The sequence below is a fragment of the Sinocyclocheilus rhinocerous genome, unplaced genomic scaffold (genome assembly GCF_001515625.1).
Source record: "Sinocyclocheilus rhinocerous isolate Xijiao unplaced genomic scaffold, SAMN03320098_v1.1 scaffold470, whole genome shotgun sequence".
Lineage (NCBI taxonomy): Eukaryota > Metazoa > Chordata > Actinopteri > Cypriniformes > Cyprinidae > Sinocyclocheilus > Sinocyclocheilus rhinocerous.
Window position 1 is genome coordinate 696,848 of NW_015637537.1, and position 25,421 is coordinate 722,268.

At 36.7% G+C, this 25,421-nt stretch overlaps 1 protein-coding gene across 4 annotated transcripts in view; it reads right to left on the minus strand.

Annotated features, from left to right (window-relative positions):
* Positions 1 to 25,421, minus strand: part of prdm16 (PR domain containing 16) — a 224,932-nt gene that overhangs the window by 168,544 nt on the left and 30,967 nt on the right. The gene's annotated exons all lie outside the window — the stretch shown is intronic.

Consider the following 25,421-nt stretch of genomic DNA (forward strand, 5'->3'; position numbering starts at 1 on the left):
GTTTCAACGCTCCGACTAGACATCCCATTGCTGGGGGAAGCACGGGAGGTCAGAGTGGACGCTGGCTGAATAAATATCCCACCGCTCTCCTGAGATCCAGCAGGTAGCTCACTCCGTGCCTCCAAGCCATGTGGAAGACGAGCAAAGAAAGTAACACAAGAGCCAGATGCACGCAGACTCCACAACCTTTACTGCCACAAAGTGCTTTCTGCGCACACAACCCAGCCATTAACCGCAGCCAGAGGCATCAACAGTGCTGTGCCTGCCTCTCGAGTGCCTTCTCGCTGAGCATGTTCCAGTTTGGAGTAAAAAAAACAGTGATCACGTCTGAATCATGTGGCAGTTTTTAGCCCACTTGCTAAGTATGGCAGGGAGGTTTAAAATAGAATAGCAGAAGTAACCCAGAATTGCGTAAAACAGCCAATAATGAGCCAACTTGCAGAGTGCTGTTGTACTGAATATCAGCACAACTGTAACATACTATTGTCTATTTTTAATCCACTTCATTCAGAATATATATATATATATGTTATTAAAATAATATATGTTATTAAAATCATCATAATATGTCATTTTAATACGTTACATTGTAGATTAATACGATGGACTCTATTTTTGGTTGCGTGTAACTATGAGTATCTTCTGTCCTTTTATTGTGTTGGCCTTCCTGATTATTTTGCGTAACGGGCAAGTGATGATTGAACTGATTCCTATTTGATATATTCCTTCCTAACTAATCAACGTGTTTAGTCTTTGTTGAAAAGATTAGAGGTTTCAGACAGTGACTACTGTCACAGATGAGAGAGTAGAGACATGGAGGAAAACTCAGTGGCCTGAGCAAGATACTGTACATTAAAAACCTTAATGTATTATGAAATACTATATACAGTGTGTATATATATATATATATATATATATATATATATATAGTGTAATGCATCAATAATATATAATGTATCAAGATGTTGTATGTTTTAACTATTGAAAAAAAGTGTATAAGAAAATGCTGGAGTTACTTTGTAATATAAGAAAAAGTGATAATTTTGACAAAATATTGACCATTATGTTAGATCATGCATGCTGATTTATTTTTAATGTATGAGTTGTCTCATTCAAATGGTGGTTTTAATGACTCTGAATGCTGAAATGATTGACTTTAATATTAGTTAGGCTAATTTATAGTCTAATTGACAAAGGGCCAATTTCATTTCGGTCAGATCTATTCGTAAAAAAAGACCACAGTGCGAGCTAAAGCTTGTCTGATGCATCTAAAAACACAAGAGAGAGGCAAACCAGCCTCTGTGTGGCTCGTATTTCCTCAAACAGGAAAAAACAAAATTGCAAAGGATGCAATGCACAACACAAAGGGAAAAAAAAAAGGTCTGAGTACAGAGCGGAGTGGGACACCAGGCAAAATACAAAGGAAAGGGAGATTTCAATGACACAACTTCTCTTGTTCGTGTGATACCACAAAAGAGTTTTCTGCTTGTACGAGATGAGCAGAGAGGCGAGGAGCACGTTGCGATTGGAGGGAGAAAAAAAGAAGTCAAATGAGCGTATGTGCCGGCTGAGAGAGACAGGAACGAGAGAGAGACAGATCAAAGGCTATGTCCAAATTTGCTACTTCCCTTCAGATAATGTGTGACACAATTAGACGGGCTTGACAATTTCCATTACGCCTGATCAAATATTTATCATGCTTTGGAGATGATGTCGTACCCCCGGCTCTCACCCGTCTCATTTGCATAACAAATGGGAGAGACACTTAACAAATAAGTGAAATAGGGAGTAACGAGAGGGTGGACGAGCGAGGGAGAGAGACTGAGAGAAAGAGAGGGGACATGGAGGTGTCAGAGTTACAGTCAGCCTCCCTCCATTTGATTTGCAAATGGCCAGCCTCTGTCATCAATTCAGGGCGCGGGGCAGAGCTATCAGCATGACGAGCGGGCCGAAGGAGAGGACAGCTCACCGATGCTACCTTACAGCACTATTAATCATCCAGCAGTGGGAGAAACGCAGCCAAATTGGGCTCATCAGTCTCTATATTAAACAGGAATCAAGGTACAAGGACAGGAGGGGAGGGCTGTGGAAATGGACTGAAGGAACAGCCTCTATGTTATCGCTCTCTTCTGTCCTTGTTTTTATTTTGTTTTTTTTAAGAATTGCACAGCCAAAGTTTGGTTTTAGAAGCAATGTGATCAGGGAACCATTATATAGTGTCACCTTAATGGTATTAGTGATAATCGGCATCAGTGCTTTGTGGATATGGGATTAACCAATATTGTAATTCTATTCGTTAAGAAAGCAGAATATATCAAAGAACATCTCTTTTGTCCAAAATTAGTATTTATCATTACTAGTATTGCATCAGTCGCAGTGCTGTTTTTGTATCATTGATAAACTATCATATTTTTATATAACATTTTGTTTAAATAAATAAAAAATATAATGTTTTATTTTAATATTTCCTATCATGATTTTCATTTAAAGTTAAAGGTTTAGTATTTTTGTTGTGTTTTTGGCATTTTATTTTAAGTTTTAGTTTCTATTTGTAGTTTTAGTTTATTTAGCACTTCAACTTGAAGTAACTTAAGCTAAACGAAAATGGATATTACTTTTTATGATAACATTTTAATATATTTTATTTCAATGAATGTTAATTTTAGTTCAAGTAATTCAAATATTTTTTTATGGTTTTGGTCATTTTTAGTTAAATATAATAATCAGTCAGTACTGAATATTATTTTTGCAATATTTTAGTGGAAAAAATATAATGTCCACCATTATATTGGATAGTGGCCATGACAAAACGATTGTGTTATTGGATTATTTATTTATTTATTTATTTGCTGCATTGTATATTGGACATTGTTTTGGTTAATATATTGGTTTTGGATATTTAATTGTGGGGGGAAATAAGTAAAATGAAAAATAGTTCAGATTTATAATTTTCTTTAGGCGCCCACTTTTGACCTTTTAGTTGTATTTTTATCATTCATTTTTAAGTCCAAATTTGGTCTTCAAATCAATAGGATTACAGAAGCATGATACAGTATGGGCCAATATTTCTTCTTGAATTATTCACTTGGTTTATAATGAAAATTAAATTGCCTGGTATTGGACATTAAACAAAATTTACATACAGTTTCTAATTTAAAGTTCTAATATCACCCATCATCATCGCCCACAACACACATACAATTAATATATATAGAAACTATAGCATGTGAGCATATGTTTCAAAGCAACCTCACATTAAAATAACAGGAATAATGTTGTCAAATGTTTATCAATTATGAAAACTTCAATTTCTACAGAAGAAAACAGTGTCATTATTCAGATCAATATAAGATCAAATAACTGTCAATGTTGCATCAATTAAGATTTGAAATATGTTTAATTCACCAAAGTTCATCCATTTTCGTACAAACTTGATTTAGCTATAAACTCAAATAAAACTTGGTTCTCATCCGATCACAGTTAAAACAATGGTATTACTGAATATTGTCTTTTAAACCCCAGATTGTATAAAATATATTTTAAAATAAAATATATTTTAAAATAAAATAAAATAAAATAATTGTGCTTTGTATGGTAAGATCTAAATTAACTGGTTAAGTTTAAAATGTCAGTTTAAATATGACTGAATCTGACTGCACTAGTTAGTTAAGGTAACAATTGTGTCAACAAATGGTCATGTGTAAAGGCTAAAACATGCACGATGACCTGCACTGTGTGTGTGTGTGTGTGTGTGTTTCTACGGTGGGCTGGCAGAGTGGCTCTGTCCCCTGCACCTTTCTAGACTGGCACACATGAGGTGGCTTTGTGGGAGATCCAGGCGTAGGCAGCATTCCTTTGATAGGATGATACCGGGACTAAAGCTCTTCCATATGACACCCCTCACATGGCTGCTGTGTCTAGCCACCCTCTATCTCACTGTATGTGTGTGAGAGGATTGCACAGGCACAACGAGGGGTTTGTGATGACAGGGGCCAGGCCTCGTTACACACCAAAGCATCTGTGTGTCTTTATCTGTCTCCGCTCGCCCACCGCAGAGAGAAAGGGATTGACGCGAGGCCACAATGAGGCTTTCTGAGTTCATCGATTATCACATTCGCACAGAGCTATCACATTCTCCAGCCGTCTGACCTGATGAAAAGCCATTTGTTGGGATTTCTCGCTCTATTTTAGAATCGTGTTGTAAGAGACGGCAAATATTAATATATGAGTAACACTTTACAATAAGGTTCCATTTGATAACATTAGTAAACTACATTGGTTAACATGAACTGGAGTACCATTAAAAGTTTGGAATAATTAATGGTTCTGTTATTAATGTAGAAAACAGCTGCATTTCTTTTAATTAGATTTTATTTTTTTTGTAATAGTATAATTGTTCTTACTGTCCCTTTAATTTGTAAATTGAATGCATCTTTGAAAAAAATTGATTTTCTTGTGAAAATCAAAAATGATGTGACTTAATGCACAAATGATTTTCTGGTCTCGATTTTCCTCCCTTTTCTCCTCTTGCGTCACTCGCCTCCTCTCGCTACCGCCGTGATCTCCTGGGTGGGCCGGACACCCCCTTCCCCGGTCCTTATATTTTTTCAAGTGCTGTGCTGGTAGGTTGGAGTCTAATCCCTGTCTAATTCCCGGAGCTGATTGGGTTTACAGGGGCAGGGATCAGCAGTGTTGCCCGGTCCCGCACACAGCGTCTCGGAGCCAGGCCCCTGCCCGGCACTGCCCGGCCCTTTTGCGGGAACAAAAGAGCCCCTGTTTGCTCACCCCTCGCGCTCAAGAGGCTTAGGGACATTTTTCTCATTTTTGAACAGCTAATATCTTGCAAAAGTTGTCTAATCTCTTTAAGTTAAAGTTGAGCTTTTGTAAAAGCCCAGGCTAGCTGTGCTTATGACTTGACTGTTATCCAGCAGCATTTAATTAGGTCAGGGTGGGCCTCCAATGTGCACAACACACAGGATTGTGGGTATGCAAATGCATCACATCATATAATCTTTATCGCCCTCCGAACCCCAACATCCAGCATGGCCGAACCAACTGATTACATATTGTGGAGCCAAAGGCCTTTTAGCAGAATGACCTTTGGTATTGATCCGGACCCTCTGCATCCATCTGAGCCTCACGCTGGGCGGAGAGGCTGATTTCCATCAGAGGTGGAGGAGAGAAGGTGAATGCAGAGGTGAGATAGATGCACTTCGGAGAAACGGAGCAACATTTGGAGAATGTCAGAGGTTGTAGTGTTATCATAACACCTGTGATTGATACAAATGTGATACAAATAGTCAATTTTGGACTCTATTTGCTTACTCAAAAAGGGTAGAAATGGAGAAAGCTTCCCTAAAGCTTATTATTGCATTGTACTACAGTTATTACATTGTAATTACATTGTTATAAATGACGCAAAACATGTGGTCATCAAATTTAAACATAATCAGCAATTTCGTAGAATAATTCCTGCAATGGTTTATATTTAACACAGTCCCTGGATGTTGTTGTTAATTGAGTGACTGCATAAAGGTTAAGTCAAAACAATAAATAACAATGATCTAATAAAGAGGTGATAATAATGTTTGGAGTAATTCAGGAAATGTGCATGAGCTCCTTAAATAATGATCCAAACGAAGCAATGATATCATTCCGCTCTGCTTCAAAAATAATCACTCGCTATTCTATTAATAGCAGCCAACTTTCTTGACTTGGGAATTTGGCACGCCTTCCCAGACATTCTCTTTCTTCTGCCTCATGGTTTGGACTAGGAAAAAAAAAAACATTCTGTCACTTCAGTGATGCTACATAAAAAGTATTCTGGCTATTTTAAACTCACTTGTGCCATGCTAATGTATCAAAATCCTGCCAAGGAAATCAGCAATCCTCCCACCCAGGATTGTGGGTATGCAAATGCATCACATCATATAATCTTTATCGCCCTCCGAACCCCAACATCCAGCATGGCCGAACCAACTGATTACATATGTCATTACAAATCATTTTTTGAGGACACTCCACTACGACAACCTGCATTAACATCCAAATTGATTCAAAAAACAAATTGATGATTGATTCAAAGTGAAGTTCTGAGAAAAAGGCTAGAATTGTCAAAAGTGTGGGGTCAATAAGATAAAAAAAAAAGCCCCTTATGCCCAAATGCTGCATTTATGCATTTTCGATCAAAAATGCTGTGAAAAAAAAATCGGAAAATTAAATAAATAGCCATATCTCCAGTCTTCAGTGTCACATGATCCTTCATAAATCATTCTAAAATTATGATTTCAAACTTCAAACTATATACGTATATATATCAAATATTATAAAATCAAATATTATAAAATATTAAGATAAAATACAATATTCTGCACATATTCTGCAGAGTAAGGCATTAAGATGTGCTTCATAAGCATACTAATAAGCAACTAGTTAATAGTGAGAATTGGTCCCTAAAAATTATTTCATGTTTACTATTTATTTATTTATGTATGTATGTATGCAACATTTTCAACGTAACCAAAAAGTAACTTTTCATTAATTCAATGCATCTTTGCTGAATAAAAGTATTTATTTATTTTTAAAAAATACAAATAAATAAATTATTAAAAAAATGAAAAAATCTCACTGACCCCAAACTTCTGAACAGGAGTGTATATTTTCTTGGTTTGATATTGATTTTATATTTCCACATTGTGAATGTAAGTATTTGTAAAAGAGTTTGAATGTCCAAATCCTTTTTTTTTTGGGCCGCTGTATCTGTGGTGTACTTAAGAAATAAGCTACAAGAGGCTATGCATTGCAATGATTTTACCAAGGAGTGTTATTCACAGCATAAAGCAGATTTGAAGTCAAAGGCACTTTAGTCTTGACTGACTTGGCAACAGCAATATGATAAAAGACCAATGTATAACAAATAATTATATTTATTATTACCAATACATGAACAATAAACAGTTATTTAGCTTAAATGTAAGTGATGTTGTATATATGTCAACTTAGAATTCAACTGATCGACTATGTTACGGTTTCAAACATGCATCATCCAATCAGACGCTCATAAACTGATGAACGCTCCCTCAAAAAATACTTCAGAATGACCATGGCACTCTTGTGAATTAAAAAGCCTTTATTATCAAATGGCTACATCCAAGAAACCTAAAAACTCTGATGATGAACGCTCCCATTCACTTCAGGAAGCCAGTCTGGAGTATGTTTCTAATGGACAAAGTCCAGGTGAAACTTCATCACCATTACGCACCAACCAACTCTAGCACTTCCACACAAGTTATAAGAGCCTGACTAATCACATAATTACATACAATACAAGCTTGAATGGAGAGTGGAAGCACATGACATCGGCATGAACTGAGATGGGAACACTTGAATTACAGTTTTCTGCTCTTCTTATTTAGCTTTGTAATGAGATCAAGACACAAGACACCACTTTCGACAATAGTCTGTGCGTTCTGTGCAAGTACATACTAATTCTCCTTTCCCCCCTCTCTTTGGAGTTTGGGTTACAGGAAGTTAACCTGAGCCGTGCTCCGCCTCTCAGAGCCGTCGAGCTGTTAAGAAGATGGGGCGTTGAACACCTGGACGTACTTTTGAGAGACAAGGTCAACGGGACACTAAACGATGACGATACCACGCAAACTTTATGTCGATGCTCGAGGCCTTGACGGAGTTGTGCTTTGAGCTGCCACTGTTTGCCCAATGTGGTGTCTGTTTTGACAAGCCTAACTTTCTTGACTTGGGAATTTGGCACGCCTTCCCAGACATTCTCTTTCTTCTGCCTCATGGTTTGGACTAGGAAAAAAAAAAACATTCTGTCACTTCAGTGATGCTACATAAAAAGTATTCTGGCTATTTTAAACTCACTTGTGCCATGCTAATGTATCAAAATCCTGCCAAGGAAATCAGCAATCCTCCCACCACCACCCCGCTCTCGCTCTCCTCAACAATGCAGACAATGAAGATGCTAGTGTCTCGTGAACACTGTTTAGCATCTTAATTACCAATGCTGATAAACGACCCTAATGACGAGGGGTTAATTGGCGGCTCCCGCTCGTCGAGAGAACAACAAACAATTTGAGATAGGCACTTAGTGTCTGCGCGCTGAATTACAGACGCCGCACAGAGATCAATGTCCAATCAGACAGCAGACGAGCCTTTTGAAGGCCTCAAAGTGCCATCAAGCTCTCCACTCTCCATTCAGCTGTAATTAAGGCCTGTTAATTGGCACAAAAGCCAAATCACATACATCCACACATTATTCTCTGACTCAAAACACAAACAGGAGTGTTAACATCCAAAATTACAACATTTAGAACAAAAATGGACCTGTTTCTTCTCACACTATTGTTTGTTTACATTCTGTGCCTGTATGTGTTTCGTTGTATTGATTTGTTTTGATTTGTTTTAGATGTTTAGACCGTTTTAAGCAAAGGGTGCTAACACTTACAGAAATCTGCTATGAGCATAGCTGATTGTTCTTTGTTAATGTTACGTTTTAAATATTATTTTGATATTTGTATTATATTTAACAAAGTAATTCTAACAACATTTATGACATGTTATAACAACCTAAACCAATCATTCCATGTCATAAAAATGATAAAATATTTATTTGAGACTTACTAAACTAGCCATGAAGATCTAAGTCGGTCCCTCTTTGTGATATAACTTCTTGTTTTAAGGTTTCTTGTCAAATAACAACAAAATGATTCTAATATCTAAAATAATATTTAAAATAATATTTTGAAACAAAACTTGGTTACACTTTATTTTAAGGTATTCTTGTTACACTGTAATTATACATTTAAGTACTGAGTAATAATAATCAACATGTACTCACTATATGGTTAGGGTTTGACTTAGGGGTACTTGCATGTAATTATGCGTAATTTATTGTTATTAAAATAGTAAGTACATGTATCATGTGTAACAAATACACCTTAAAATTAAGTGTTACCTAAAAACTTATATGCGTTTTAATCAGTTAAACAAATGACGTTTTATTTCAACCTTACACATATTCATTGTTCCTTCATTATGATCTCAAGGTTATGTCACAAGATTTTTTTTTTAAACTAAATAAATAAATATATTTTAGTTCATAAGAGAAGTCTAATCAACTCATTGTATGAAATGCATTTTAATGTATTTTTATTATTATTATTTTTAATCATATCAATCCACACTGTAAATTTTTTTTATTTATTTATTAAAGGGGTCATATGATGCGATTTAAATTTTTCCTTTCTCTTTGGAGTGTTACAAGCTCTTGGTGCATAAAGAAGATCTGTAAAGTTGCAAAGACTAAAGTCTCAAATCCAAAGAGATATTCTTTATAAAAGTTAAACGTCAACCATACCTACCTAAAACGGCTCGTTCTAACACGCCCCACATACCTACGTTACTGGCAAAGATACTTCATCAGCCGCTCAAATCCATGAGAGAGTTCATAAAAAAGTCACAAGCAAAGATTTACAGAATTACACGCTAATCTTCTGTATGCCACACATTGGCGCAAACCTCATGACGCATGTGTTGAACAATTCAAACTATTCGAACGAAAGTCAACAAGCTGTGGCCAAGCAACTGAAGGAAATGTTACATTTGAATGAACTGAAGATGTGTTTTGGGAATTGCAATTAGGGTGAGTAGGGTGATGCATTGCGAGATCCAGATCAGGACCAAACCTAGGCCCAGACTCAAAGAAAGACCAAGTTCAAGAATGAACTTAGCAATAAAAATGTTGAATTTATTGCTACATTCACTGCAGCCAATAATCAAGTTATGACCTTATTTTCAATGTTTTCAACTATTCAAAACCAAATGTGTGGGGTCATGAAAGGACACTGCACAAACTCTTGCTTACAGCACTTTACTGTACTGGAAGTAGATTTTTTAGCATTGTTGGGAAAATTTCTGCTGCCAAAATCTAGTCATTTCAATAGGAACCGACACGATTGTGAATGTTGCGTGAGGGTGGAAGATTTCCCAACATATTTTGAACCGTGTTCAAGTTGGTCACGCAAATTTGACAAAATAAACCTTTTTTTTTTCCCCCACAAAATTAATGTAACCACACTTAAAATCGCATGTATGTCACAATACCAAAATCACAAGATCACATCCAGAATAGATTTCATTTAATATGGTCCAAGATTCTCTTTTTGAAAAATAAAGGTTCTTTAAATAATTTAGCAAAGGAATCTCTTCTTACTAAAGAACGCGGTTACACTTTACTTGAAGGGGTGTGCATAAGACTGACATGACACCTTCATAATCATGACATGACACCTACATAATCATGACATGACACATGTCATGAATATGAAGGTTTTGTATGCATGTTTATGACAACTGTCATTAAGTGTCATTCGCTCAGTTATGTAATTTTTAATGCAAAGATGACATTGTTTGAGATGTCTTTGTAATGGGCTATGGTTAGGGGTAAGGGTAGGGATATGACTCACAGACTGTAAGTACGTTTTTTTATATTTAAAGAATTTGACACTGACGATTAAAACGCAAGTTTTGAGCAGTGTAGAGTAGTACTTGTTGTTTGTCGTTTCTCCGATCACAAATGCAGACATGGCTTTATGAGTTTTAGCAGCATCATATGACCCCTTTAAGTTGCTGATAAAACAAAAGTCATTGGAGCATGTTTACAACAAAATGCTATTTCAGTTTTTCTATTTCAAAATATCATGTTTAATTCAGTGTTACTTGCTGTTTCATTGAAATTGTTTGACAATGAAGAAACAGTTGTCATATTGTTTTATTCCATTTAAATATCTTTCAAAGTGCAGAAGTTTTGTATATGTTTGCAATTGTAAAATGCACAAACAATTTCTGGTTGAAAATTGTTTCTACACCATTTTGTTTTTTCAGTGCATATACTGTACATATTTTAGGAATGTATAATTAGTATTAATGCAAACTGTGATACATTTAAAAGCCAGGAAGGGTAAGTGTATACCAACCTACACGGCATGTTGCAAAGCAAGGGTCAGTTATTGACTATCTCTCCAGGCCTTCGGTATTGGTATTGATTCCTATCGGCTCTCACTAATTGTGTTTAAGTGCCGGGTAATCGGCACTCTATTGTCGGTTTCCAAATTAGTAATCAACTCTAACAGGCCTACACAATGCGAATGACACTTAATGACAGTTGTCATAAACATGCATAAAACCTCCTTCATATTCATGACATGTGTCATGTCATGATTATGAATGTGTCATGTCAGTCTTATGCACACCCCTTCAAGTAAAGTGTTACCAAGACCGCTTTTTAAGATGCTTGAGTTGAGATAAAAGCATCTTTGGACATTAAATGCTAACTCAATCTCATAAATGGTGATTTTGTATAAATTTGCATGTGATACATACAGAAACATGCAACTTAAAAAAAAAAAAAAGTAAGAATGAAGGTCCACCCATAAACAAGCCGATCATACAAAAACATATGAATCACATATGGGCACATTCAAGGGGCCTTCTAAACGATATAAATATCCTCTGTCAGTGGCTCAGGGAAAGTTTGTCTTTTCTTGCTCCCACTTAAATCAAACACAATGAAGACTAAATCTAACGGACCTCGATAGCTAGTCCATCGCTACTCGTTCTTTCTGTGAATAAAACACAATAATGTGGTTTGGCTGCAGCAGTCTACTTCAAAGTGTGCTATTGATTAAAAGAAAATCCCATACTTTTACTGAAGGACAGACCCAAGCATATAATAGAGACTTAGGGGTGCAATGTTTTGACTCAAGCCAGTAAGCAAACACCTAGCAACTGCATAGCATCATAGTTGAGTAAACACACTTTCTTTAGAGTACGTACAAATTTGGATTATTAATGGGAAGAAGAAAACAGAAAGGAAAACAGACAAGAGTTCAGTGCTTTCAAAAGCAGCATGTTGAGGGCTGATTTTAATATTCCTGTAAAGAATAAGACTTCTGTCAGTCTCGTATCACTTTCATCTTTCAAACTTTCCACCGATCAACTGTTTGTAAGACAGAGATTAGTGTTTTAACAGTGCAGCGGCTCGATCCAGAACAAGGCCGCCTCACAGAGCTTAGAGGAAGATCAGATTTTCATAAGAGACTGTTTCCTTTCCATTGATTCCATCTGACGGCAGTATCTGAAGGTGCAGTGTTGGCAGTGAACTTCCTTTAAAAACTCCCTCATGGTGTGTCTTGGCCGGAGTAAATACCTGTATTGTACCATTTTTTTTTTTTTCTTTTTTACATAAGATCACTGCTGTTTGCATTTATAAAACGCTCTAATAACATGTTATTTTCTAGAACATCTGACTTCTGTTGATTTGAGCAAAGTCGTCAGCTAACAGTCGAGTGAGCAAGCATACAGAGATCCACTGCCACATCTCTGCTATCAGAGTTTATATGCTGGTCAACTGCAGAATTGAAGGAAAGTTACTGGTTATGTTCTGTTTAAACGCTGTGGAGCGCAGCCGTATTGTGTCGATGCCGACATTGAATCATTTTGACTTCTCATTCAGTTTGTAATATGTATTTTGGTTAAAGCACCTATTTGTTACATATATTTTATCTCTTTGGTTGGTAACACTTTACTTGAAGGGGTGTGCATAAGACTGACATGACACCTTCATAATCATGACATGACACATGTCATGAATATGAAGGAGGTTTTATGCATGTTTATGACAACTGTCATTAAGTGTCATTCGCTCAGTTATGTCATTTTTAATGCAAATATGACATTATTTGACCTAACCCTAACCTAACCCTACCTCTACCTTACCCCCAACCATAGCCCATAACAAAGACATCTCAAACAATGTCATATTTGCATTAAAAAAAAAAAAAAGAAAGAATGAAGGTCCACCCATAAACAAGCCGATCATACAAAAACATATGAATCACATATGAATTTTCCCACATATATTCCAAAACGCTGCTCTTTCATAAACTTCTTTGACTTTTGTCTCCAATTTTGCTTCTAGAATTCCTAAAGTAACAAACAAAGAGATAGAAATTAGAGTTGTTGACATATATGGTGAGACTGTAGAGGTATCAAATGAATGTGAATAGAATAGAATAACAGTTTTGTCAAATCCGATGAGCGATGTTTATATTGAGATCTCTGAGAGTTGGATTGCTGACTGGAATCCTGGCAAATCTGAGCACAATCTGAGACACTGTTGAGATCTTTTCTGAAACTCTAGAAGAGACACATATGAGATTATTGGATTATTATTAGATTATTATTTTCCCAAGAAAAAAAATATCTTCGAAAGTTTTCATGTGCTTTCAATCTCATTCCTTTCTTGGGAAACACAATCGACATTAAAGAGATTTCATTTGTGCCTGTTCTTTCCTTATGGCTTCTTACAAACTCCTCACACCGCATCCATCCATCCATCCATGCTGCTCTGCCGCCCACCAGCCCTCATCCCCATCCCTCTCTCCCTCTCTGCGGACACAGATGTGCCAGAGCTGGTGAGTTGTAAGCCGGGTGCGTTGGCACTGAGCGAGAGCTACAAAGAGCGTCTGATTGGAAGCAGCGGGTGAGGACCTTTAACGAGAGCCAGTGAATAGGGGACAGCAGCGGCCTGGACCGCCTCCGCTGTCTACACTTCTTCACACACCCAGCTGCCTCTCTCCATCAAAAGCCACACGCAACAGGCGTCCATATTCTGGCCAGCTTTACCTTGGAAGCACACACACATATACACGAGGTCTGCACTTAACAAATCAGCTACACACACTCACACCAGCTCTGAGCCTTGGTTTTGAACACCGCCATGCACAAGGGCATTCAAAGAATCAGGATTTCTCTCACTGGCACGGTCTTTATCCGCTAGTACACATCCAATTCCACTAAAATCATCCCATCATTTCATTCCGTAATGGAAAACAAGCCAGTGTGTTTTAGATACCTGCCTGTTTACTGCTCCGTCAACCTTAATGTGGCACAAAACGACACAGTAGAGCTGTCCGGTTCAGGGCGCCGACACATATTTCACTACTGACATTTCAGACTTGTGGAGCCAAAGGCCTTTTAGCAGAATGACCTTTGGTATTGATCCGGACCCTCTGCATCCATCTGAGCCTCACGCTGGGCGGAGAGGCTGATTTCCATCAGAGGTGGAGGAGAGAAGGTGAATGCAGAGGTGAGATAGATGCACTTCGGAGAAACGGAGCAACATTTGGAGAATGTCAGAGGTTGTAGTGTTATCATAACACCTGTGATTGATACAAATGTGATACAAATAGTCAATTTTGGACTCTATTTGCTTACTCAAAAAGGGTAGAAGCATTAAAAATTACATAACTGAGCGAATGACACTTAATGACAGTTTCCATAAACATGCATAAAAAACCTTCATATTCATGACATGTGTCATGTCATGATTATGTAGGTGTCATGTCATGATTATGAAGGTGTCATGTCAGTCTTATGCACACCCCTTCAAGTAAAGTGTAACCCTTTGGTTTCATGCTAATGTGTATAATGTTTAAATGTTATGCTAATACTTTTTCGAATCATTTGATATTTTAATCATGTATTTGCAGTCCTGCATGTGGCTGATAGATTTCAATTACGTATTGACACTTTCTCGTTGATTTAAGTACTGAAGTACAAATTAAACTTATATTTTCACATCACACTGTTTCTAAGAAAGACTCATTACTCATAGTAAAATAACTGTGACAACTAGTAGCTTATTGCTTTTATAAAATGCCGGCAACCGTTAAATGTATTTTTAATAATTAACAAAATAAAAATGGTAACACTTTACTTTAAAAATCAATTCTCACTATTAACTAGCATGCCTATTACTAGCATATTGGCTGTTTATTAGTACTTATAAAGCACATATTACTGCTATGATCATATTTTAGATTGCTTAATCCACCTAAACTTAACAACTACCTCACTAATTATTAATAAGCAGCAAATTAGTTGATTTTAATGCTTCAGACAGATATGAAGAAAACTCTTTTAATCAACTTTTAGGTTGATTTAGTGCCAAAAGAACATGAAACGTGTGTGGGTTATATCATTTTCCGTTTTTAAATACTTCAATATAATTATAATTGATTTTACGCATTTAAAGTATTATTGTATTGCATATTGCATTAAAAAGTAAGCACATATCGCATTTTCCTTTAACACCGTGCAGCTCTACTGAATGATGTAGTAACTTTATAAATAAAATAATATATTATATTATAGATAAATTTGTATGAATCAAGAATAAACAGTAACAATTGAGTGTTTATTTGCATTTTACAGCAGCTTTGAATGTGGCTCATTCAGTCAGACTTTTGCCAAACTATCCATTTTATAACATGACTGTTGCTAGGTTGCTAGGCAATGAGGTCACAATGCATTTTCGCTCGGCGTTTCATTAGAAAGCAATAAGGCCTTTAAAAAGAGCACGGATCTCTCATTTATCAGAGCTGGCGGAGGCCAGCCAATTGGACGGAGCCAATAAGTGTTATCCAAACAAAATACGAAATCTCTGGATTCTTTTCGTGTTAAAGTCTAATTTGCAGTTTTCTCCTCCACACAGGCTGACTGCACTCCGGCCAACAGGCCTCGCCGCTTTAACAGCCTGCAAGAAAGGAGGAGAAAGAAAGGGTGCTGGGTGAACGAGGGTGGAAAGGGGATGAAAAAGTGAGGCTGGAAAACAATAAGTCAGTTTTACAGCGCAGCCTGAACAAACAAGGATCCTTCTTTACCCCCCGTTTTACCTTCTCCTCAAACACAAAAGGCATTAAGGTATTATGTGGTAATGTTTTTGGAAGTGTATGATAGCGGAGAGCTAGAGACGGGCGGCCCCTTAAACGCTGGTAAAACTGCACATGGCAACCATTAGCGCGAGACCCTCGGTAATGCTTCTGAGACGGCCCGAGAGCGGCCTGTGTGTGTGTGGTGTTTGGACCCTGTGTCAAGAGGTCTGTGGGGCCATGGTGTTCACACACTCCTCCATCCCGGTGGATGACAGTCGGACGGCTGAGGATGTGATGACAGTGTGTGGAAAGCAATTTGCTTGGACGTTGCTTCAGGCTAAAGCATTGATTTAACAGGGAACAATGAGGAGCATAATTTCACAACATCACATCTCTCAGCACTCAACTCCCTGAAACACACGCCTCAGAAATTGTGATCGCAACAGCACCTCAAATTTGCACTGTTAAAGACTGAAATATGTTTGAAAACAAACATTATCAAGACAGAAGTCCATTATTTAATCTTTTTTGCTCCTGGATTGCTTCTTTAGCTGGGTCAAGCTGATGTTCAGCTGGTTGTGTGGGTAAACCGGATGGTCTAACCAGCTAACAAATGCCCCAAACACCTATAACCAGCTAGCTAGATTCCTGTAAGGCTGGTATGTCATTTTAGGTAATTATAGCGATCCAATTCTCACTATCAATGTTAATTTTGTTGACGAATAATTTTCGTCAACGACATTTTTTTCACCGACGACAACGAGACGATAATGAACTAACACTGTTCCCTTTCAGTCGGTCACTCTCGACGTCACGTCGGATGACCGACGAATTGGGATCCTATGACTAAAACTAAATCAAAATTTGCTGTCAAAATTAACACTGCTCACTATTAACTTGTTGCTTATTAACATGACTATTATTAACATATTGGCTGTTTATTAGCACGTATAAAGCACATATTCTGCATGACCATATTCTACATCCTGAATCCTACTCAGTACCTAAACTTAACAACTACCTTACTAACTATTAATAAGCAGCAAATTAGGAGTTTATTGAGTCAAAAGTCATAGTTAATGTTTTTTTAATAGCAAAAATTGGACCTTAAAATAAAGTGTGTCCATATTTTTTCAGCTAGGCTTTTGGATTTTGGTGTCTTGTTCATTTTGTATTCCTGTATACAATTATTATTATTTTATTTTTATTTTTTTGCAAGTGTGTTGCAGCCGATACAAAGGTATTCTGTGTAATCTGTTTTTATGGTATAATTTGCCGTTATAATTGTGCAGTTAAAAGTTGTCATTACACTGAAGAAAATGATTCATTGAATTTACTACATTTTTTAAGGTACAGTAAGTGGTTGCAATCAGTTCATTTTAGCTACATTTAAATAAACAAATTCAGTTGACTAACTGTCAACATTATTTTTATTTTTTTATTTAAATGTAGCTAAAATAAATTGTTTGCAACCACTTACCTTAAACAAAACATAGTATCTTTTATTTTCTTCAGTGTATAAAGCCAGCTTGTTTACTTTCTCTGACAAACGACAGACCGGAAGTCATTCATTTTCAATGTAGAGTAACACAGGAAATATGTATGCGTCATTTCAGGTTCGATTTGAGCTTTGCATTGCATTTTAATATTGAACTTTTGTAGTTAGACTGTATGCAGTTGCGCAGCCAGATGTGGTTTATCAAACCTATTTATGAGAATTACCAATATTTTTCCAATAAATGGTATTCTATGAACACTATTTCTGTAAAATTGGCAGTTATTAATAATTCATTCAATTCAATAGATGTTTGTTTATATAGAACTTTTCACAGTACACATTGTTTCAAAGCAGCTTTACAGAAAATGCATGCTTCTATGTTAAATTTAAGAGTAATCTGCAATTGCATGTGAAATAATTGCTTTATAATTATTACTTATATAATTATTACTGCTATATAATTATTATAACAAAATAGTATGTTTTTCTTTCAAACACATTGACAGTCTTTTGTTTTGTGTGCATATATTAATACTGTACATTCATTTTACTTATTTTACTTATGAACCATATACAATGGAAGTTTTATTTTTTATTTTTTTATCTACTCTCTATTTCAAAGTATATTGTACAAGTCAGACTGAAGTGAGCCCTTTTCATAAAATACATAAAACAGATTCAAACTAATTGTGCTATGGTACTCATATGGAGGTCTCGATAATAATTTGGTTTCCTGTCCTTGTCAATAATGATAATAAAAACAATCAACTATCAACATTTTTTTATTATTATTATTATTTATCTCTACAGCACAAATGGTACAGGACAAATGGTAAAAGTCCAAAAAACTACAAAAAAAAAAAACCTTCAAATACGCAAGCTCCCGTCATATGACTATGCCAGGTCAGCTGACATTTTATAAAACATCAAGCAAAATTAGAGCTAAAATATGCAGTCCGTTAAGCCTCACAGGACACACAAGAAACAAAGGCACATTGTGCAATGCAACCATTCTTCCTCCTTTTGGTTTACAGTGTATCACACTCTCTCTCTCTCTCACACACACACACACACACACACACACATGCCTCAGGTGAGCTTCTGCACTGGGGCGAGCAGTACACAGACCACACACCAGCACGGCTATACTAACACAGCCCTCCTACAAGTAAACACCACACCAAAACAACAGTGACTTTCCACTCTCATCCCTATGTGGTATAATTGGTAAAACGTGTTGGCCATTAAAACTTGCTGACATCACATTGCGAGGAACCAAGCTTCTGAACGCTAACCAAGCCAGATATCGCCTGTTCAGCCTCACGCCGAACAATGAGACGCCTTATCAGAGCAATGTAAACAAAATCCAAATGTCAAACGTGATATAAACAAAGAACAACTCAAAAAAGTGTTCACACATGCTGAAATTGTTACTTGTACTGTATAAGTTATGCCAGTCCCTCTCTTAAAATCAATGCATAAGCTTTTCACAATCCAGTACATTATGCAAAATAAGAACAGGGAGTAAACAGGGTCAATTCTAATGTCATGTTGAGTTTAAGTTTTGCATGCATTGTTTGTTCATGTACAATATCTGTATGTGGGTGTGTAAAAAATAATAGAGCTTCTGTAGGTATACCCAGTTAAGCAGTATATACTAATAGCAAATGTCAACTGATTGATTTGTATATGGTTGAAACATGTAAACTACATTATCAACAAGTGATATATTAAAAGTTATATATAGTACATCCTACTTTACCTGTGTACAATATATGCAATTTATACGATGTCTTGCACAATATAATTTGCAATATATGCTATATAGCAAATCTTGGCTGTTTGATTGTTTACATCAAAAACTAAAATAACAACAACAAATAAAATGCACTGCAAAAAAAAAAAAAACAGTACACTCACATAAATCAGTTTATATTGTATAGCAAATCTAAACTATCTGATTTTATTTATTTATTTATTTATTTACTTTGTCTCAAAATGTAGCTATATAATTATCTTTTTAAAGTTGGATATATGTTTAACTTAATATACATACATACGGTATACTACATAGTAAGTCTCCATTGCTTGAATGCTTGTATCATAGCAAAATATCACCTATATTATCACTCAGCTCTAATTTCCTAAATGAGACTATAAGTAATGAAGATATTATGATATTGTTAATAATAAAGCCATGATTTTCTGTAAAGTTGCTTTGAAAGAAGGTGTGTTATGAAATGCACTGTACAAGATGTTTTAAAAGCCTTTAACACAGAACTGTTTTGTGAATTCACTTGCACCCCCAACCACACACACATACACGCACACACACACACACACACACACACACACAGTTTCTTGAGTCTAGTCACTTTAGAGGGCAAGCAGGAGAAACGTGAGGTTTTGTGTTAGAATGAAATCTAATTAAAACATGGTTAAGTTCACTCGCAGAGTTCCATTACAGGCCTGCATTGGAGATTCAGTCTTCAGTCACTGTGCTGCTGCCATTAACACCTGCTTCTGTTCCAATTAGCCTTCGCAATAAAGACAAATGATCTGAGGGAGCCCAATTAATTCACTTCTGTCAAACACTCTGTATCCAAGCTCTATCAGTGTACTCACAACACACACACACACACACACACATACAATGGGATCGTCAAGTGAAAACACTCACTTGGCCAAGTGGGACAAAAAAATAGCCTATGCTTATAACCTATACATCTTTATATTCCTCCTAATTCACTCCATCCATTCTCCAAATCGCTTATCATCTGTAGGAATGTGGGTTCCTCTTAAATAATAATTTAATTTTGTGTGAATAAATTTGTTCTAAAAGTAAATAAAAAATAAAAAAAAGAGTAGGTTGTGTATGCATGTATAAGGATCATGATTTGTGGTCAACCGCTATATTGCCAAGTTGACATACAATATATATATATATATATATATATATATATATATATGGGCAGATGTTTGGCTTAAAGAGTGTTATCCACAATCTTTAAACTAAATAGTGTGATATCATATATATCAGCTATGTCTCTAAGATATTGACATCAATAATTCATATCAATCAACCACCAGTCACGAAGCTAAAGTGGTTTCCAGTTCTTTTTAGTGTTTTTTGTGTTTTGATATGCAGTTTCTAGGGTGCAACTCTGAGTTAATAAAAAAATAAATAAAAAAAAAAGTTACTGACAATGCAGCCTTTTGCTTCTGGATGGTGTATTAACAGGCCATGCTAACTAGCAAAAGCTTGGCCTCCTTAAGCACTAACCCAACGTTTACGCAATAGTAGTAGTGGTGCTTGCCTAAGCAATCTCAACTGATAAACTACTAAAAATCTGAAATAATATAATTATCACCTGTCAACTCTATCTACATGATCAATGCAACAGAAGTAAACAAAGCTGTCTACATTTCAGCACAAAGTGAATGTCTTAGAGCGGAGATGAAAGTTCAATTGCTCACAGAGATGAAATGAGATTCACTTGAATTTTTACTGCTGTAGATGTGAGAACATTTGGTTGGAAATCCAAAACTATAGCCTCCTGCACTGGCAGGACGCTTTTACTGACACTGTTCTCATATGGATCTTTATGGATCATGTGTAAAAGCTGTATCAATGTCTTGTGGATTACTCATAAAGTTTATTTTCTCTGAATAGAGCAACAAAAGATCAGGGTCAGAAGTTCCTTGAGGCCTTGAGCAGCATTTAAGGTCTTTATTTTTAAAGCAGGATATTACATTGAATGCTGATGTCAATGACTATAATTTTGACTTTTATATAAATTCGAATGCATTCTAGTTTTGAGTATTATTCAACACGAATGTATCACTTTATGTTCAAAACGCCTTGTTTTTGTGCCAACATTCTAAATTATAACGACTAAAGAAATTTAAAACCTGATTACTTACAGATATAAAACTGTAGCTTGTGTAGCTTGCCATAGTACAAACAACTCATAATTTATAGTTTCTGCAACACTGGTATGAACTCTTCTTCTACACAAAGACGACAACATCTTTTGATCTTGCTTGAGTTATTTTTGTTCACACAGGTCTCATCATTTATCACACACCACTGTCTTCTTCTGTTTGTTTAGCTGTTATTTGCTCTACCTGTGCTTACCACCACCTAACTGGGAGCAAACATGACAAAAGATCATCTCCATGATCTCCACACATCTCCCCACCCTGAGCTCGAGAAGGTAGGCCATTCTGACAGGTGTCAGCATGTCAGCAGAGACGCTCTAAATCTGCATTTGTGAAAATGAAAAAAAAAAAAATGCACTACTAAGTCTGTACCGATTACTGTTGCACAAGAGCGCTCTAAGCTCTTTGTTTTTCGAAGGCAAAGGTCAGCTCAATGTGAGAGGTTTTTTGGGGAACTCATTTTGCTTTGAGTGGATAATGTGCGTCCTTGGGTCGATAAAATGAGATGCACCTTTTGCTTATCTGTCAGCTTTTCCCAGCCAAAGAAACAGGCGACTTTTCCCCCACACATCTGATCAAAGATTGACAAAGGCAGGTTTGTTTAGTTTTAACCAACAGATAGATGTGAAAATCACCCTCACGGTTGGTGTATCAATTCAATTAATGCATAAATCTATAGACATAAGAGGCTCAACAGACCTTTGTCAGGCTAGCAGCCATATTTAACTCAACATAAATGAGGCTTCAGACATACACTGTTGTACTTTTTAAGGTCAATGGATCATGTCCAAATTTTAAATCTCAGAATTTCTGCACATTTATATCAACACTGGACATTTTAAGAAAGCAATGGAGAAGATGGACAGCTCATAGACAAATCAATAAAATAAAAAGATGTTGAAATGTAAAAGTAAAACTGACAAACTGTTTGGAGATTTCAGTATTTCAACAGGAGCTTTCCAAAAAAAAATTTAAAATTTAAAAATAAAAAAATAACTGCCCATTTTGCCGAGATGGCAACAAAGATAAACTGATTTGCTATACAACAAATTCAGTAAGTAATCTGTCCTCACAGTCTTGTTTCATTTTCATCAAATTAAATTCGGCATAACAATATCGGAGAACTATGTTTAGGTTCACAAAAAAAAAAAAAAAAACTATTTTCACTCAACAATTGCTAGTAAATTTTTCACAAAGAAATGATAAGTACCACTGAATTAAACCTGAAATTTTGAAGTAGAGACAAATAGTATTTTCTTGTGAAACCAATAATCGCTGGTTCATTTACAACTTTGAAAAATCATTTTTTACAATGTAATTAAAAGATTTAACCAAAATCACATCAATTTTAAAATGCATTTATATGCATTCTTTGACAAATAAAAGTTGGCTTTCAAAAAGTTGTTTTTTGTTTTTTTTCTGTTGAATTAAGCAATACAAGGTGAGGAGATCACCTGCTTGGTTTGTAATCGTGTCTTCCAGGCAATCTTTAAAAGCGGTTTTGTTTCTGAGCATTAGCGAACCTGGTGGGATAACTAACCTTTGGACATGTCAACCTCTTTGTGAGGGCAAGAATTGAGAGGACCTGAGTGAAGCCAATTTAAGCGGGATCTCTCCCGCAGATACTCGGCAGAACCCTGCGCAGCTTTTTTGATTAACTCTTTTCTATTAACTTCCCGGGCCGATAAGATCTTAATCAGAGCCCTCAAATTATACGCCTTGACATTTATCAAGTCGAATCATCGTGTTCTCAGAGCAGCCCGTCCATCCACAGACGCCTATTCTTTTCCAGCACTTTGAATGGAAGTTAATTTGGAGTGCATGATTTATCTCGCCGGGACTAACCGCGACGAGGCGACCACCTTTATTTTGTTTTTCAAAGGGAGCGCATTATTGCGGGGCTGTCCGGTGATTGCATTCGGCAGGGGAGGGTGAATGGAGAATCGGCGTGTCGCCGGGGCCGTGGCGCTGGGGGCTTTTCAGAGCGCACTGAAAGAACAGATTAGGCGTCTGACCGCGGGGATGACGGACGGACAGCCGTTATACGTGCTGACAATAGTGTGAATACCTGACGGGATCAGGGTTGCTGTGACTAGTCCTGTTATCCCAATTCTCCCACTTTTCACTCCTTTTCTTCTCATCCTAACAGGACAAAACCATTCCAGTTGAGTTAACACTTCCTCCGTTGCGAGGAGGGATATCACACGCCAGGTTGATTCGGTCGGTGAGGCGTAGGACATGTTGAACGGCACATTACAATATAAAACATCGGAGGTCATTGCTTTATATCATATGATGTGTGTGTAGTGAGAGTGAGAGTTAGTGAGTGTGTAAACCGATCCCCCTTGTATCATCAGGACAGTTGACAGTTGTAATGTTGTTGAAGGCCAAAGTTACTCACAGCTGCTAGCGTTCACACACACACACACACACACACACACACTGGCAGTAATGTTCTGCAATTCACAAAGCATAATGTACCAAACAACATGAACGCAAGTCAATATATCGCACAAATACATCCAATTTGGTGCTTAGCGTGCATGTTCAAGGCCGTTTAAGAATGTGCTAAGCCTTACTGAGACTTCTCGGAGAAACTAGAAGGTTAGCGCTGGAATCTCGGGCTCAGACCGCTCATTGTCTGCATGGCTCTAATCACTGTCATAAGGAAGGGATTGGACCGGAGTGCTCCTGCCACTTACCAGAGCCTATTACATGTGTATCCAACCCACAACTGATAGAGGATGAACTGTAAAAAAACAATATGGGGCTAGGTGTGTTGTTCTTTCCGGGTTCTACTTCACAAAATGATAATTTGTAGTTCCGCAATTGAATTCTGAGGTGCTCAGATATCCCCTACTCTGTCCAAAATATCATAAATATTTCATATTTATTAGAAATAAAAGAATAGTGGTATCAGGTTATGAGTAAAACCACATGGGAGAATGATCTGAAATTGCAACACCATTCCATTCAGAAACTTCTACAAATCCCTGTCCCTTCCATGTGTCTCTATTTGATAATGCATAGCACCCTACTTAAATACATTTTATTGCATTTTTCTGGCCATATGTTGCATTGGCCTAATTATCAGCAAAATTTCTTTGATGAAGCCTAATTATATAGACTACTCTGGACTCGGTTATACAATAACAGACAATGTCAAAATTTAGAAGCAGTGCTAAGAATCAGTTTGGGTTGTCATTTGGTTCAAAGCTCAATTGAATGGTGAACTTGTCTGGTGTCAGTCTACACCATTCAGATAAGTCTCAAATTACCTCCTGAATGTTGATCTGGAACTAGTCAAGACCAAAACAGATCTTACTTTTGAAGGTACGAGCGTCTTTATCTATTCAGTAATAATATAGCTGGGGTGGCAGGTCAAGTGGTTCTGTTTTAGGCTGCTTTTGAACAATCTGTTTGAGAAACACTCTTTCTTTCTTGCACAACACCCAAGTAGATGTCTTTTTAGGAAGGATCAGCTCTTTTAAGAATCAAATTATCCTAAAAAATTGAGTGGAAAAACTGAGGGCATGACCCTAACTATCTTTAAGACGTCTCCACCTTAAAAGAAAAAGAACAAGAACGAGAAAATAAAATAAAAAGAAAACCTTGTATTTTTTTTCTTGGTATTTCAGCAAATATCATCTCAAAAACAAATGTATGACCAGGACATAAATTGCATGCTATGCTGGGTTGAGAACTTCAGCCCGAAAGAGTGAAAAAGTCGAAAGAGTGTTGAGGTAGCGCCTAAAAACATGGCAAGGACACTTATCCTTATCTCACTAATCTGCAAGCATTTAGTGAGATGGATTTGGGTATTCTGTCCCGTGTTCCTCCACTGCTCCTCTGACATCCTTGGGAAAGAGAGACAGATGAGGGCAGACACTTGCCAAAGGGGCTTCAATACCTCATGGAGGAGGAATTTCCTCTGACGAAGCTGGGGTTACCTGTCCTGACTTAGAAATAATCCTGTTAAATAAAAGTCAGCTCACCAAATAAGGAGTAACCTCAAATATCTGGATTAAACCACCCACATCAAAAAAGACAGAGGTCATCTTGTTGCTATCAGATGTCATTTGGTTCAACAAACTAAACATACACCCACACATGGAGATGTTGTTGTAGCCAGTGCACTGCGAAGTTTGGGTATTTTGACAGAGCATGGTTACTGTATGCTGTTCAACAGAACAAAATCGTGCAGATTTGGAAAAAACACAAGATAATCTATGATGCCATAGGAGAAT